The sequence below is a fragment of the Rhinoderma darwinii genome, chromosome 2, assembly GCF_050947455.1.
Source record: "Rhinoderma darwinii isolate aRhiDar2 chromosome 2, aRhiDar2.hap1, whole genome shotgun sequence".
In the NCBI taxonomy this organism is placed as follows: domain Eukaryota; kingdom Metazoa; phylum Chordata; class Amphibia; order Anura; family Rhinodermatidae; genus Rhinoderma; species Rhinoderma darwinii.
This window is the reverse complement of record NC_134688.1, coordinates 29,471,002-29,487,952: the sequence shown is the minus strand read 5'-3', so window position 1 is coordinate 29,487,952 and position 16,951 is coordinate 29,471,002. Positions and strand designations below refer to the sequence as shown.

Sequence of the window (16,951 nt, the reverse complement as noted above, 5' to 3'; positions counted from 1 at the left end):
TAACAGTGACATATACCATAGTACCAAAATAACAGTGACATATACCATAGTACCAAAGTAACAGTGACATATACCATAGTACCAAAATAACAGTGACATATACCATAGTACCAAAATAACAGTGACATATACCATAGTACCAAAATAACAGTGCCATATACCATAGTACCAAAATAACAGCGACATATACCATAGCACCAAAATAACAGCGACATATACCATAGTACCAAAAAATAACAGTGACATATATAACTTAAATCTTCTTTACTGTCATCTTTATGATAGGCTGCTATATGTTGTTGTTGCTGCTATATGGTGGGGGCAGGATGATTGTGACCCTTTATTGATAGAGGACCACATGGAAAATGGTTAATTTGACCTGCCAACCTCATTTTTACCAAAAAATAACAGTGACATATACCATAGTACCAAAAAATAACAGTGCCATATACCATAGTACCAAAATAACAGCGACATATACCATAGTACCAAAATAACAGTGACATACACCATAGCACCAAAATAACAGCGACATATACCATAGTACCAAAATAACAGTGACATACACCATAGTACCAAAAAATAACAGTGACATATACCATAGTACCAAAAAATAACAGTGACATATACCATAGTATCAAAAAATAACAGTGCCGTGTGCCATAGTACCAAAATAACAGTGACATACACCATAGTACCAAAAAATAACAGTGACATATACCATAGTATCAAAAAATAACAGTGACATATACCATAGTATCAAAAAATAACAGTGCCGTGTGCCATAGTACCAAAATAACAGTGACATACACCATAGTACCAAAATAACAGTGACATATACCATAGTACCAAAAAATAACAGCGACATATACCATAGTACCAAAAAATAACAGTGACATATACCATAGTATCAAAAAATAACAGTGACATATACCATAGTATCAAAAAATAACAGTGCCGTGTGCCATAGTACCAAAATAACAGTGACATATACCATAGTACCAAAATAGCAGTGACATATACCATAGTACCAAAAAATAACAGCGACATATACCATAGTACCAAAATAACAGTGACATATACCATAGTACCAAAATAGCAGTGACATATACCATAGTACCAAAAAATAACAGCGACATATACCATAGTACCAAAATAAGAGTGACATATACCATAGTACCAAAATAGCAGTGACATATACCATAGTACCAAAAAATAACAGCGACATATACCATAGTACCAAAATAACAGTGACATATACCATAGCACCAAAATAGCAGTGACATATACTATAGTACCAAAAAATAACAGTGACATATACCATAGTACCAAAATAACAGTGACATATACCATAGTACCAAAATAGCAGTGACATATACCATAGTACCAAAATAACAGCGACATATACCATAGTACCAAAATAACAGCGACATATACTATAGTACCAAAATAACAGTGACATATACCATAGTACCAAAATAACAGTGACATATACCATAGTACCAAAATAACAGTGACATATACCATAGTACCAAAATAACAGTGACATATACCATAGTACCAAAATAGCAGTGACATATACCATAGTACCAAAATAACAGTGACATATACCATAGTACCAAAATAACAGTGACATATACCATAGTATCAAAAAATAACAGTGCCGTATACCATAGTACCAAAATAACAGTGACATATACCATAGTACCAAAATAACAGTGACATACACCATAGTACCAAAAAATAACAGTGACATATACCATAGTATCAAAAAATAACAGTGCCGTGTGCCATAGTACCAAAATAACAGTGACATATACCATAGTACCAAAATAACAGTGACATATACCATAGTACCAAAAAATAACAGCAACATATACCATAGCACCAAAATAGCAGTGACATATACCATAGCACCAAAATAACAGCGACATATGCTATAGTACCAAAATAAGAGTGACATATACCATAGTACCAAAATAGCAGTGACATATACCATAGTACCAAAAAATAACAGCGACATATACCATAGTACCAAAATAAGAGTGACATATACCATAGTACCAAAATAGCAGTGACATATACCATAGTACCAAAAAATAACAGCGACATATACCATAGTACCAAAATAACAGTGACATATACCATAGCACCAAAATAGCAGTGACATATACTATAGTACCAAAAAATAACAGTGACATATACCATAGTACCAAAATAACAGTGACATATACCATAGTACCAAAATAGCAGTGACATATACCATAGCACCAAAAAATAACAGTAACATATACCATAGTACCAAAATAATAGCGACATATACCATAGTACCAAAATAATAGTGACATATACCATAGTACCAAAATAACAGTGCCATATACCATAGTACCAAAATAACAGCGACATATACCATAGTACCAAAATAACAGCGACATATACTATAGTACCAAAATAACAGTGACATATACCATAGTACCAAAATAACAGTGACATATACCATAGTACCAAAATAACAGTGACATATACCATAGTACCAAAATAGCAGTGACATATACCATAGTATCAAAAAATAACAGTGCCGTATACCATAGTACCAAAATAACAGTGACATACACCATAGTACCAAAAAATAACAGTGACATATACCATAGTACCAAAAAATAACAGTGACATATACCATAGTATCAAAAAATAACAGTGCCGTGTGCCATAGTACCAAAATAACAGTGACATACACCATAGTACCAAAAAATAACAGTGACATATACCATAGTATCAAAAAATAACAGTGACATATACCATAGTATCAAAAAATAACAGTGCCGTGTGCCATAGTACCAAAATAACAGTGACATACACCATAGTACCAAAATAACAGCGACATATACCATAGTACCAAAATATACTGATATACAGATAAAAATAGAGTCTCCAAGGCGCTGCTGCACGGGGAAAGCAATGAGCATGAAGGATATGTGAGGTATAAGTAATTTATTGAAAACAGGCTACGCGTTTCAATGCCGCACCGGCATCTTCATCAGGCCATAAAAAGTTTTTTATGGCCTGATGAAGATACCGGTGCGGCATTGAAACGCGTAGCCTGTTTTCAATAAATTACTTATACCTCACATATCCTTCATGCTCATTGCTTTCCCCGTGCAGCAGCGCCTTGGAGACTCTATTTTTATCTGTATATCAGTATATCCCTTGCGGTTTTCCTTGGAACACCGGCACCGAGTCCTGGCAGCAGCAGCAACTATTCTCTCCACTGTTCGTTGTCCTTTGATCCTAGGTGAGCACCTAATTGGATTTCTGGATTTTGCACCTCTTTACCCCTGGTAATCTACACTATGTGGCGCTGTGTTTTGTATCTCTTATCTGCATAGTACCAAAATAACAGTGACATATACCATAGTACCAAAATAACAGTGACATATACCATAGTACCAAAATAACAGCGACATATACCATAGTACCAAGATAACAGCGACATATATAACTTAAATTTTCTTTACTGTCATCTTTATGATAGGCTGCTATATGGTGGGGGCAGGATGATTGTGACCCTTTATTGATAGACCCCATGGGAAATGGTTAATTTGACCTGCCAACCTCATTTTTACTCAGTATCAATTTACAGTCATACAAACCATTAGGGCTAGGATATAATGTGGAAGATTTATTGCAAGTAGTAATGCAATTGCCCAAAACAATAAATCAGATTTCTACTTTCATTTTTTTTCAAGGGGCATCTGAGTTCCTTTACACCCAGAGTAAGGCCACATTTACTTAGCGTAAAGACAGCGGAAATTCTGTCCAGATTCTCTGTGCGAAAAATGTGCAGAGTTTTCTCAACATAAATTACCTTAATGAAATTCAGTAGAGAATGGAAATTCCTGCACATCTTTTCTGCGAGTTTTTTCCGCAGCGTGTGAATGAGATTTGTTAATATCTCATCCACTTTGCTGATACTGTAAAAGCTGCGGAATTTCTGCACGGAAAATCCAGTTGGACTTTACAGAGGTGCAGCATAGCCCCGTAGAGGACCCATACAGTATTTTGACGTCTAATTTTGATGTTTTCAACATAAGATGCACCGTTCTTAGTGCTGGATTTATGTTTCGGTAACCTGTAGGCACTAAATGTCCGGCACCTCAGACTCCGCCTAGCATTTTGGCCACGCCCTAATTTATGTATGGCTTTAAAATATTTGTTTGCTCTATAAAATAAAGCAGAACATTGCCAGAACAACTCCCTTCAACCTTCAACTTTGCCCCCTTATGGTGTCCTCCTCTCAGGGTGTCCTCCTCTCGGGGTGTCCTCTTCTCACAGAACTGTGATTATCTAGCTAACATATAAATATTCATCATTTAGATATAAGGCCCTGTTCACATCACAGTTGTGATTCTCCCGGATTACATGTTTAACGTGTCCATAGGGCTCCATTAGCTCATCGGAGGTCTCCTTTGGACTGGTATACATCAGTATACCTTTTTGTATACCTTTATGTGGTAGGCTTTCATTTAACATATATTTCATGGACTTTCAATAGCTTTTCATGAAGTATCCATTATATAGATGCCCTTATAGCCTACGTGTGACAGACGCATTGAACAGATGCTTAACAGTGGCATCAGTCATCCATAGGCTATAATGGTAACTTTTTAAAGGATATGTCAATAAAATGGTTGTAAAAGTTCCCGACGTATCTATTTAATGGATACCATTATAGTCTACAGGTGACAGGTGACACTTTTACGACATTGACAAGAGTTGAGACAGCACCAGACCAAACGATCTATAGAATGCACGTACGCTGAAATGGGACGGACCTCAATCCCAACCATGGAATCCAAAATAAATGAGCAGCTACTATTTTCTTTTGGATGCCACTCTTAGGCATCGGTCACAGTCTACATTTAACATATACTTTGGGAGCTTTTCCAGGCGTATACGTATAAATGTTATGTGAATGGGGCCTAATACATATTATTCTTTACCATTTCTCATCGCCGCCTAAGGCACAGGCCTACTGTGCCTGTAGGGAAATTGATCCACAAATGTACAAAGCGAACATCAGAAAAAAAGTATGTAAAAACACATTGTAAATATGTCCAAGACTTGTCGAGTCACCGTTGTACATAGAGGTAGCAAAGACCCCGTGCGGATATGTCAGAATGCTGACACTAATATTCCGGTTAAAGTCGTCTAATTGCACAGAAGGGTTTCTGTAGTATTGATCTTTCCCGCAATTACAGGCTGATTCAGATTGTTTGTCTATTTGCATTCTCTCATCTCACCTGCGTTTCCAGTACCATGAATAAATCAACAGAACAGATGGTGGAAGATTATCAATAAAAAGCGTTGTTAGCCTCAGTGTGAATCCACTATACTCAGTCAACATGCTTTTCTGAGCCACCTGCTCATTTATTACATCGAAAGCAACTTTTTCACAGTATAAAGAGTGTTTTGTCATAGTGTAGATGAATAAATTATTTCCAAATATTTTACAGAATCCTCTATGGTATCATTGCCTATATTATATGACTTGGTGTACTTCCAGATTTCTCAGAATACCAACAGTGACACAAGCCAATGGCTTTAGAGTTACTGGTGTTAATAAAAGTCGATGAAGTCGTATTATGGTATAATAAAATGTGTAGAGAACAATGTATATTATGAGTGTGGTCTGGACAAATACAAAGTTTGATATTCTTAGGGAGATTGTTAATAGTTTTGTAAAGTTTATTTGGTTAATGACTCATTGCTGGAATGTTCATTGCAGTGAAGGAGCCCCATATCTAACGTCACAATCTGCCCACACTCCCTATTGTCCCCAATTACCTCTATCTCGAAATGTTTGCCCACCCCCTTCCCTTACAAAATATGGGCAATGAGGTCCTTGTGCCATCTGCTTTCTTACTTTATTGTATATTTTCTAACATTATTCTAACTTTTGAGTGGTAAAGCCAAGCAGAAACGAATATAAATGGGGCTAACCTCAGCTCTACCACCTTCTTTCAGTGATCTATAGCAACAACAGGAGCTGCACCTTGACTAGTAATAAATTAAGCAGGTATAGATAAAGCAGGATTAAAGTGAAGGGCTAAATCTTAACCGGTTCCAGACAAAACCCGTGCCATAGTGCTTCTGTCTTCTCTGATCGCTTCTAAACAGCTCTTAATGAGAGCTGTGTATATAAATAGGAGCAGCAACTCTGCCTCTATTGGTCCTGGTGATCATGTGACTGGTCACATGATCGCCGGGTGCCGTTAGTGGCAGGCTGCTGCTGGGCCTTACTAGACCCAGTACAGCCCTATAAGTGACAATAGTCACTACATGAGGGTTGATTTACCCTGTAACTACTTAATTACTTACCCAATTACAGTGAAAAAACATGGTGTAAAAGAAGAAAAAACTTTAAATAAAGTCCCCCAAAGGTCTCTTCTAAACTTTGAGGGACAGGCCATAATAAAAAAATACAAGTAAAATAAAGTGCAAAAAAAAGAATAATAATAAATAATAAATACACATAAAATACCCCCAAAAAATGTTGTTGTCCCTGCCAATCATTGTCGTAACACTAGCCCAGACCCATTTACCCTAAAATAGACATGTAATTTATGAAAATTTATGGTAGACTATGATGATCACAAATAAGGGCTCTATTTTAGGGTAAATCTATATAATGACCAAAAAATTAGCTGAAAAGTAAAAAGGCATATTTTTTTTTTACCATTATTTTCAAACTTTAAGCCTAGAAATTCTGTAATAGCAAAAAATGTGCAAATAAATAATAAAAAAAGAAACCTGCATGGTCTACGAAAAAAAATTTGCAAAAATCACGTTGCTAGCCAGACAAATAAAAAAGTTATAGCCGTTTAACTAACGCGTGCTAAAAACGCCTAAACAGTGTCTGGTCCTAAAGGCTCAAAATAGCCCGGTCCTGAATGAAAAAAATATGAGTTGTCTCACCAAGGTAAGGTACATCTAGGCTCGCGGTTGGGTTTACGTTTCTCACCATACGCTCATATAAGCGCTTCTGCCGCTTCCTTTTAGCGATTGGTGGGGGTCTTCGTGCTCGGAACCCCACCAATCAAAACTTATGACATGTCTCTATGACATATCAGAAGTTTGTTGAACGTTTAGTTACACTTTAAGTAAAAACTTTTCATCATGCCATGTCAGTCTGTTGGAAACTTGTTAGTTAATAAAGACCTGTGATTACAGCAGCCTCAGCACTCATTCACAGTGTGTAGGAGTGTGATAACATGGGAGAGAGGCAGGGGAAAGAGTGGAAAGAGTAATGTGAACTAATAGACTTGTAGATACAATGACCCAGGTGACAGGCTGTTTCTATAACATGGCAAACAATGGCATAAAATTTCTAGCAGAGAATTAGGAAGAGGGAGAGTTCAGCAGCACAATGGCTTGGATTTTAAAGTGAAAGGCTTCAAAAAAGTACTACACATGGGGATCTAAGAGCACTGTAAAAACTGTATTTTTCAGTAGAAGAAATTAACTATGGTTTGAGCTTAGTCTAAAACGTGTTGTAATTGGCATACACTCAGATAAAAATGTCTTGGGATACTATTGCTTTGTATTTGCTAATATAAATACATAATATAAGAATTTATCCAAAAATTTGGAAAAAAAAAATTAAGCTTAACCTTATGTCCTTACCCTATGTGACCCATATATTCCGGATCCCCTAACATTACAATTCAATATAAAAAAAATTCCAAAAACATTATTTCATATTGAAGAGTAGTTGGGTAATCCTTTCTATATAAAGCCACATACATTACTTAAATTTTTTTTGGGCAGCGAGTTACTGGACGAACAGTTAACAAGTTGTTCCTGGAAGTGTTTGAACGTTGTGTATTTTGGACTCGCTTAGTGAACTGATGAGAGGAAGTATATTACATACAGTGTGTTCTGTACTGATATGAGGTTTATAAATGTTATGCTTGCCGCTTTGGCTCTATAGTATCTGGCTGTAACTAGTGCAGCTGGTTTTGTGAGTGCAGGCTATAAACAGTGAAGAGAGTTGGACGTATTTGCACATAATATTTACAGACTGAAATAATTGCTACTTTTTCATTCTATTTCTAATTATTTTTTTAAAGAGCGGGACAATGAGAAGGAGCCCGTTCTACAAGAAAACTTTTGAATCCTACCAGCCAAATGGACTGAGAATGAACTGGGAGCAAATTCCTCAATGTTTGTCTCATCGGGTCTACCGTGTTTAAAAAAAATGATCTTCCCCAAAGGAGAGGTTGAATTTCTAGACTATTGTAGATCTTCCAAGTCAATATTAAGACCATAAAACTCTTCCAATAAGAAATAAAAGCAAATTTTTTGAAATGTACAGTATATGGCTTAATGTTTCCAGCTGTAACTTTATAATATGATCAGTCTAGATCAAAACACACTCACAAAATTAAAAGACCCATGGGAACATGGCAAGACCATACAAACTCCAAGAAGAAAATGTGGTCTCCAGGTGAGATTCGAAAATCTTGTACACAGTGCTGTTAGGTAGTAGTGCCAACTATAGATCCACTATGGCACTACCATGAAGCCGTATTGTCCATTGAAAATAATTTTGAGAGATGCATAGAGCAATTTTGGCATTATTCTCTGATAAAAAACCTTTAAGCCGTCCATTCTTATCAACGTGTTCCGCGAGCAAATCCATTATGTTCATTAGTATGAATACTTGAAACTACAAAACTTCGACAACTTCCTGTCTCAAAAGTTCTTGGGTCCCTGGACAGCAATTAGCTAATGCAGATGTAAAATGTAAATCAGCTCATAGGGTTAAAGAAAGACAAAGCAAGAACTCTACCATTAAGGCAGAAGGCATTTGTTGTGATTGATTACAAAACAAAAACAGATGGGGATGTTTCTTTAACACCATTTTAATAGTAACACCATCTGCACTAGATATTCTAAAATGATTAACATAGCATCGAAAGGTTAGCATTAGAAATCAGGGGAAGGGGAGAACATTAGATGCTCAGGATATGTTAATACATAGGAACCTTTAATGAAGAACATTCATTAGGTGATAATAAAGACAAATTAATGAACCTTAATTGTGTCAATATTTAGTCTTAGCTTTAAAAAAGATCTGTCACCAGTTTATCAATTCCCTATCTCCTAACTAATCTAATAGGCGCTATGATGCTGATAACTACAGTATAATTTAAAAAAAAAAAACATTTCTTATTTGTAAAGTTATGAGCATTTTTCTAAATATTCTAATTTGGCTATACTTGCCAAACAGGAGGTGACTTTCTTTTCACCCCGGGGCGGTGTAATGTTTTCTGTATAACGCTGTCCAATCAGCATACAGCTTCTCCCCCTTCCCAGCCCAGCAACACCCGAGTGATCTTATAGTATACAACTTCCATTCCCGACTTGTTTCACAGCTAGAACTGCTGCCATATAAAAGATTAGAATCTAATATTTCATATGCCACCAGAACCACTGTCCTAGGTGATCCACAGCCCGAGATATGGCTATTTGAAGTGATCCCCCTTCCCTCCAGCCCCAGTCATTCACACTGTGTGAAGCAGCCTCATGCTGATAGGACAGCGTCAGTGGCTGTGAGGAGGCTCCACCTCAGGAGAATCGCTGCTGTTACCTCCCACTTGTCTAGTATTGCCTCATTTGCATATTTAGAATAAAACTCATAATTTTTTAAATAATAAATGTTTTGGGACACAATTATCACTAGTATTATCGGTGTGACTGCGCCTGTTAGATTAACTAGGAGATAGGGCATTACTAAACTAGTGACAGAGCCTCTTTAATATCGCTGGAAGAGGTAACACAAGTCGAAGTGTTTCATACTTTGTAAACTTTTTCTAGCAGTAATCTTGCAGATGTTCTTCTTTATCTCTGAAGAGAGGTAACTCCCTAGCTTACAAAAATTTATATTTGGCTTGGTAACCTTGAAGCATCAAAGAATGTTTGGGCTATATGCGATGGAGTAACACAGTTTTTGAGCAATCATAGAAAATTATGTGTCCAGAAGACAAATTCCTTTACATACATAACCATTTTTTTTTCTCATAAATATGAAGGGAAACATTGTTGGGAATGCTGCAATCAAACATCTAGACTTGGTGAAAAATCCAAAATAAATCCCCCTTCAATGGTTTACCTTGGCTATGACCACCATTGACTCCAATTTTTATTCAAATTGGAAGTTATCTGCTGGATTAATCCAGCAGATAATGGCTGGTAATGCTTACCCTACTCGCTCACAGACTACTCTTCAGGTCAGGACACCACAACGCTGGGTTCAGATGCCGTAGGAGCACCTGGACTGAAGAGGAGCTCAGAAACAAGGAGGCTAAGTATATGAGCCTGGTCTCAGTTCTAAAATTAGTGGTCTGGTCTCAGGTCTGAAATTAGGAGTCCAGTATAGGATCTACACTTATTTAGGGGTCTGGTCTATGGTCTACAGTTATTTAGGGGTGTGGTCTTGGGTCTACACTTATTTAGTTGTTTGGGCTGGGTCTTGAATAAAATTAGGAGTCCGGTCTTAGGTCTGAATTAATTGATTGGTCTGGTCTAAGGTCGTTATAAATTAAGGGGTCTGTCTTGCATCTGACTTAATTTAGGGGTCCGGTTTAGGGTATTAATTAATTTAGAAGTCTGGTCTGGGGTCTAAATTAATGGAGGGGTCTGGTCTAGGGCTCTGAATTATTGGAGGGGTCTGGTCTACGATCTGCATTAATTAGGGATTTGGTCTGGGGTCTACATTAAGGGGTCTGGTCTGGGGTTTGAATTCATTTAAGGGTTTGGTGTGGGGGTCTGAATTAATGTAAGGCAAAAAAAAATCCTTCTGAAGAAGCTACCTTGGTAGTGAAACGCGTGTCCAGGATGTTGTTTTCATTTTTGCGTTGATACCATATACCCAGAGAAAATATCTAAGGGTTAGTGATCGAATGCCTTTTGAACATTATACTCTTTATACCTACAGTATTGTATGCAGCCTGTTATCTATAGCAGCTTGTTTAGCTGTTACAACTTTATTAGTATACTCAGAGTTTATTTCGCCACCATATTTATTCCATTCATATTTACTACATGTCAGGTATTAACTAAGGGAGGTTTGTTTGCCTATAAAATATATTTTAATACCTTTTACACGTGTAATATTGAAACTGGTGCTGAGGTTTATTGTCCATCTTATGCAGAGTACATGTTATGCCATCTAAGCCCCAGTTCTCTCTCATTTACCAATTCATATTGTTTTTTCTTATATTACTTGCTGCCATTTGATAAAGACAATAGACTTGTTTATAGCTACTTGGGCATATTTCCGTTATTGTATTTTCTTCTGTTTTGTTTTTTGGAAAGTGCCCGGATGACATTGAATTTACTTGGCATTAAGTGTTATGTGTAGGGCATATTTACTTAGCATTGAGGGTTATGTATTAAATTAGGAAATTCCAGAAGAGAGGGAAGTCACAAAAGACGTCTTTTATGCCGGAGTAGGGGAATGTGATTTAAATAGTAGATAGGTGGTTGTCATTGGCAGAGTGGAGGTGGCATGTAGTCTGATATCTGTGAATTAGACAAGAATTGTAGGAAGGGGATTGGATGAGGTATTGTTGGTAAAAGTGAAAATTTTCATTTGTATTTTTGTGTGTGATGGTTAGCCCTTGGAAGGACTGACAGAGGGGGTTGGATTAGAGGAACGGGCAGAGGTAGAAGAATTGTGCAGAAGTTAAAGGGGTTATGTGTTGACCAAAAATGATTAGCAGTGTACACACTGTAGTATGTGAGTACGCTCGCTAATATACATTCCGGTCTCCCGTCTCGCCGATTCTGAAATTTTTATAGCGCTGGCGGGAGACATGTAATCTAGTTGCACAGCCTTCTTTGATGACAATACAACTTTTCGTCATGTGAGCAGCCCCGCTGTAATCTATGTACAAGCAGTAGCAGTAGTACAACGATTACATAGAATATTGCGTGGTCGGTCACGTGACGAAGAGTCGTATCATCATCAAAGAAGGCTGTGCAACTAAACTACCGGTCCCCCGCCAGCACTATAAAAATCTATGAAAATCGCAGAATCAGCGCGACAGGGGACCAGAATATCTATTAGGGAGTGTACTCATATACTACAGTGGCTACACTGATAATAATTTTTGGTCCCTTCATAACCCCTTTAAGAATGGATTGGAGAGGTCGGTTTATCGGCAGACCACAAATGAAGGTGTTTCAGTAGTCCAGCCAGGATATTATGAATGTATGTACTAGCATTTTGGTAGTCTCCTGGTTGAGGAATGGACAATACGGGAATATATGGAGAACAGTTCCATTGATGTTACCTTTTTAGCTTAGTGTGATTTAGACATTTGTGAATCACTTGAAATACCCCTTTCTAGAATTAGGCCACCTGCAAAAATTCCAAAAACGTGCTGCTCTATAATATAATTTAAAAAAAAGCTTATGTCTTGCTCCCCAGTTTCACTAAAATTGGTATTTGGATAAAAATAATCAGTATTCCTCAGGGTACTAAAGGTTAAGGAAGCTTTAGATTTGTTTGACGTAAAACATTACAGTTTCATTGAAACTACTGTAAGGTGCAAGTGCAGTTTTAGCAGAAACTGAGCCGCCTTTTATGTTTGTGTTAAAACCCCCAGCGAGAGGAGAAATATATTGTTTTTTTCTTTTATTTCACACTTCTTTAGGATCTGAACAGAATTTCACATTTCCTGGCTACCCTGGAAATCAATTGGCTTTTTACATGAATAAAAGCCACCTGCCAATTGTTTTATGTTTTGTGACTTTCAATCTATTTTGCTTTTATGAGACTGCAGTCTGTTTAGTCAGTAACTTTAACTTGTACTTAGCTGCTATTCTGGATCATTAATATGATGGTAATAATTCTCCTCAACATAGCGACGGGAGTGGAAAACAGAAGCCTAGAGAACGTATTAAGGCTTCCTATAATATACATATTGCTTCTGTCTAAAAGGGAAACTACATTGATTAGAAGGCTCCATGCACAAAGCCTGTACGGCGGCAGACAAAGTCCCTATGGCTCGTCTATGGTGCCTCGCATAATGGCTCGCAAAGGAAAGAATAGCTCTGTAATATCGCATTTGATGGAGTAAGCCACAATTTTATTACAGTATGTTTTACCCAAAATCTGACATTACAAAATAAAAAAGAGGCGTGTTGGGATGCTAAAAAGTGCCGACGCGTGAGTTTGAGCTTCGATGCCAGTCTACTCTGCTCCACATAGGTACAAATATGCGAATTCCAGGCCGCAAATCCCACTTTGCGTAAAAGAAATAATGCTAATGATGGCCAGAGGCAAAGGAAAGAAATCCAGAAGAAACTCCCATACTACTACCCGCCGTTGGGCTGCATACAAGATGGCGCCGGATGGCAAAGCAGCCTGTCAAGCGCAGAGAACAGGGACATAGCGCACATAAGCCCGGCACACTCCTCTGATCTTTCTCCAGCTCCATGTTGGATGCAAAGAAATCTTCAACAGTCACACAATAAGCGGCACACAAAGGGTCCATCTCTCCTTAACTCCGCACACTTAGCTCTGCACATGAAAGCTCAAATACTGGCCACTATGCTGAATATCTCAGAACATGAGAGCCTTATTGGGGGAATTGAGGAAATCTGTCTAGAAGTATATTCATTCAGCACTTAGATCTAGCCACTTTACTATATTAAAGCTTTTGGGGAATATACTGCTCACCTGGACGAAAAGACGGAGGAGTTCACTGCTGCCCACAACAGCATAAAATGAGATGAGGATATGGTGGCTGTAAAGCTAACATTTTCCGATCTAGAGGACCTGCAAAAGAATAATATTAGATTTCATGGGATTCTAGAATCTGTTACCAGCCCAAATCAAGAAATATTATTTATTTTTTTTGTTCCCCTAATCTGTAACAAGGGAAGTAATCGCCAGACTGTGATGCTCTTATTTTAAGGAAGATCTCTTTAAATCAGCAAATAATTTTGGTTCCTATCGCTGATCATTTTCCAAACATTTCAATGTTTGCAGATCTGTCCACAACAACATTAAAGCGAACACATAAATTCTCCTCCATGTCTAAACTATTTTAAGAGCATGGTATCCCATATAAATGGCGATATCCAGTAAAGGGATCATTTTTCTAAATGGCAGCACACACAAGCTTATGACTCTGACAGAGAAGGATAACCTTTTGGTCAAACGGTCTTTGAGAACCTCACAACTTATCAAACCATTAATCTCCAAGTGGAAGGCGGCTTCGGTGACCGCACAATGGACCAAAGTTGGTTCCCCCAAGCTTACAAGCCCTGCTATACTGAAGACTGTGGTGATGTTTTACCTTTTCATTGCAGTACTGTTACATGACTATATATTTCTGTAAGAAATCCTTCCTGATATCGCTTTTTGCACTTTTATCAAAGCATGTTGTATTATTACTTTTATGGTAGAGACTAAGCCCCTGTTGGACTTTATTTTTGTCTATTGACCCTACCACCCCCTGGTATATGGGACTCCCAGTCAGTAGGTTCACTTTGATCCAGGACTTTATAGTTCTTTCAGTAATATGCTAATTTGTTACTGTTTTACATTGGCACATTTTATCCATGGCACTATATCAAATCAAGTTATTAAATTACGTTAAAGAAATACTGCCCATTGTAAAGTATACATAGCACAAATCTGCTTAGGATACACAACGCATATACAGACTTGTGCTATGTATACTTTACAACGGGCAGTATTTCTTTAACGTATATAGTCATATATTCATATTTTTTGACACTTCACTATACTTGTATTCATGGCATGTTAGTATTGGGACGTTTTTCGAGTTTGGTTGTCTCTTGCGTTCCTCATGGTATGCTGTCATCTATACCTTATTGCTACTCCTCTTGATATATGATCCGCCTTATTCTTATTGTATCTATTATCGTAATACCATGTATCGTTATGTACTAATAAAGTTGTATATTTTTTACTATGCATGGTAGTTATTTTCATATTCTATTGGGATGCTATGTCCCCTGCGCTTTTGCGCTTGTAGGTTGTTTCTGAGTTTGATTGGGGACCCCCCCTTTTTCGCTTTACTCTGTTTTGAGGTTTGCTGTTGGTTTACTACTTGGACTCATTGAACTGGACTTCGGCTTTGTCTTTGGATTTACCCTCTGCTCAATGATTTGGATATTCATCTCACAGCTGGTTTCGACCTCTGCAACTCCTGGTATGCTTCTGTTTTGAGATTTGGACTTTTAGTCTCTCCTGGTTTAAACTCTGCTTGTTGATCACCCCTCTGGCTTATCTGGTTATCGGTTCTGGTATTGCCTGCATTGCACCTCCTGTCCAACACCATATTCTGTAAAAGCAACCTGGGTTCTATGTGGCCAAATCCAACCTGCCTTGCGGTTGGCTCTGGTCATGACCATAGAGTAGCCTTAGACTCTGCTGACCAGAGAGTTGATGGACTTGAGGTAGCTGATTTACTTGTATGCTTGATCCAGACAGTCTTCAGCTGCCTTTGGGGAATTGCTCGTATAGCAATTCATTAAACGTTCACTCCGGGGAATTGCTCAAGTAGTGATTTCCTGACACCATTACTGAACAATTTAATAACACCCCTACATCTCCATTTTTTCTTTACATGTAATGTTTACGGTCAAAGCGTACTTGCACCTGTACATTTTCCATATTGTTAGATGTGCTGACCAATCCCTTTTTTTTCTCTGTGTGTTGCATGTTGTGCATGGGAGTGGTGACTACACCTCCTTTTTTGGTCTTGCACCCGTCCCATTTGCCCAAGGGTGATTTAAATTAAAGTAACGCTGTTATATCTATCCCCAGTATATTCTGTAGGTTTAGACAAAGAATAGAGTTCTATTTTTAGGTTAGCGGCCCACTTAAAAGAGGTCGCCTTGTTGTGGCGGGCGGGCTCACACAATTTGATCAAAATGTGCGCTAAGAATCTCACTATTGTAAGTAGATTCAGCAGTAATGCATATTTATTTATATATAGTGTATTAGGTAGTCTTAGTGTTTACAAAGTGCTGTTGCGATGTTTTTTTTTCTTTACATCCCCATGGAGACTAAAATATTATCTCCATAACAATGACACATATTACAAAGAAACTGATCCTTGCCTTAAAGGGAATGTTTTGCAAAACATTTTTTTTAAGTAAGTTACTTATTTCTATTATATTTTTTTAGTTCTTTTTTGTGACCTTATTTTTCTTCCACAAGGTGGAAAGTATTAAAAATTAAATAATAATTTGACATGTTTTCCTATGTTGGCCACCAGAGGGAGCACTTCCCAGAATTACAGAAAGGTGAATCAGGTAAAGCAACCCGACTCACAGCTGCTGAAAATGTTGTAGGGAGACTCGCTCACTCTACTAGTGACCACACTAACTCCCCTCCCTATTTTTAGCGACAAGTCTTGAAATTGCCAAGTATTGTCAGGCTCCATTTTTGAAGTGATTCTACAATTGTAGGACGTGCTTATCACAGCAGCTATAGGACACACCAAACGGCAAAAAATTATGAAAGTCAAGAGGGAGACCCGGGGACCTTGTGGTGAATGACTCTTCAGTTGACAGGTTTACACGGCATGCATTTGACACATTTGAATAAGCTTCCCATTTACATTAATGGGAAAACTCGCTGTTAGTACAAACAATGCGCTTTTTTACGCAAGTGTTTTAAAAAAATGTGTTGCGTAAAAAAAGAAGCGTCAAGTCAATTCTTTGGCCCATAAAATGCACCAAATGTTCCCATATTCAATGGAAGTCCTAATCACGTGCCAAAAATAAACTGAAAAACGTTTACACACGTTTTTTTTAGCGCCGTTTGAACATGCCCTAAGGCATGGGTCTTAAACATGCGGCCCCTGAGACTGCCATCTGCGGCCCAGGGGGCACATTGCTC

At 37.7% G+C, this 16,951-nt stretch overlaps 1 protein-coding gene across 3 annotated transcripts in view; it reads right to left on the bottom strand.

Annotated features, from left to right (window-relative positions):
* CNTN5 (contactin 5) overlaps positions 1 to 16,951 on the bottom strand; it is a 1,298,632-nt gene that overhangs the window by 883,291 nt on the left and 398,390 nt on the right. The window contains exon 3 of one of the 3 annotated variants that reach the window (XM_075851517.1): positions 13,751 to 13,849. The exons of the other annotated variants lie outside the window; for them this stretch is intronic. The gene's annotated coding sequence lies outside the window, so the exon portion shown is untranslated. The remainder of the gene's footprint in view (positions 1 to 13,750; positions 13,850 to 16,951) is intronic. 3 annotated transcript variants of the gene reach the window in all.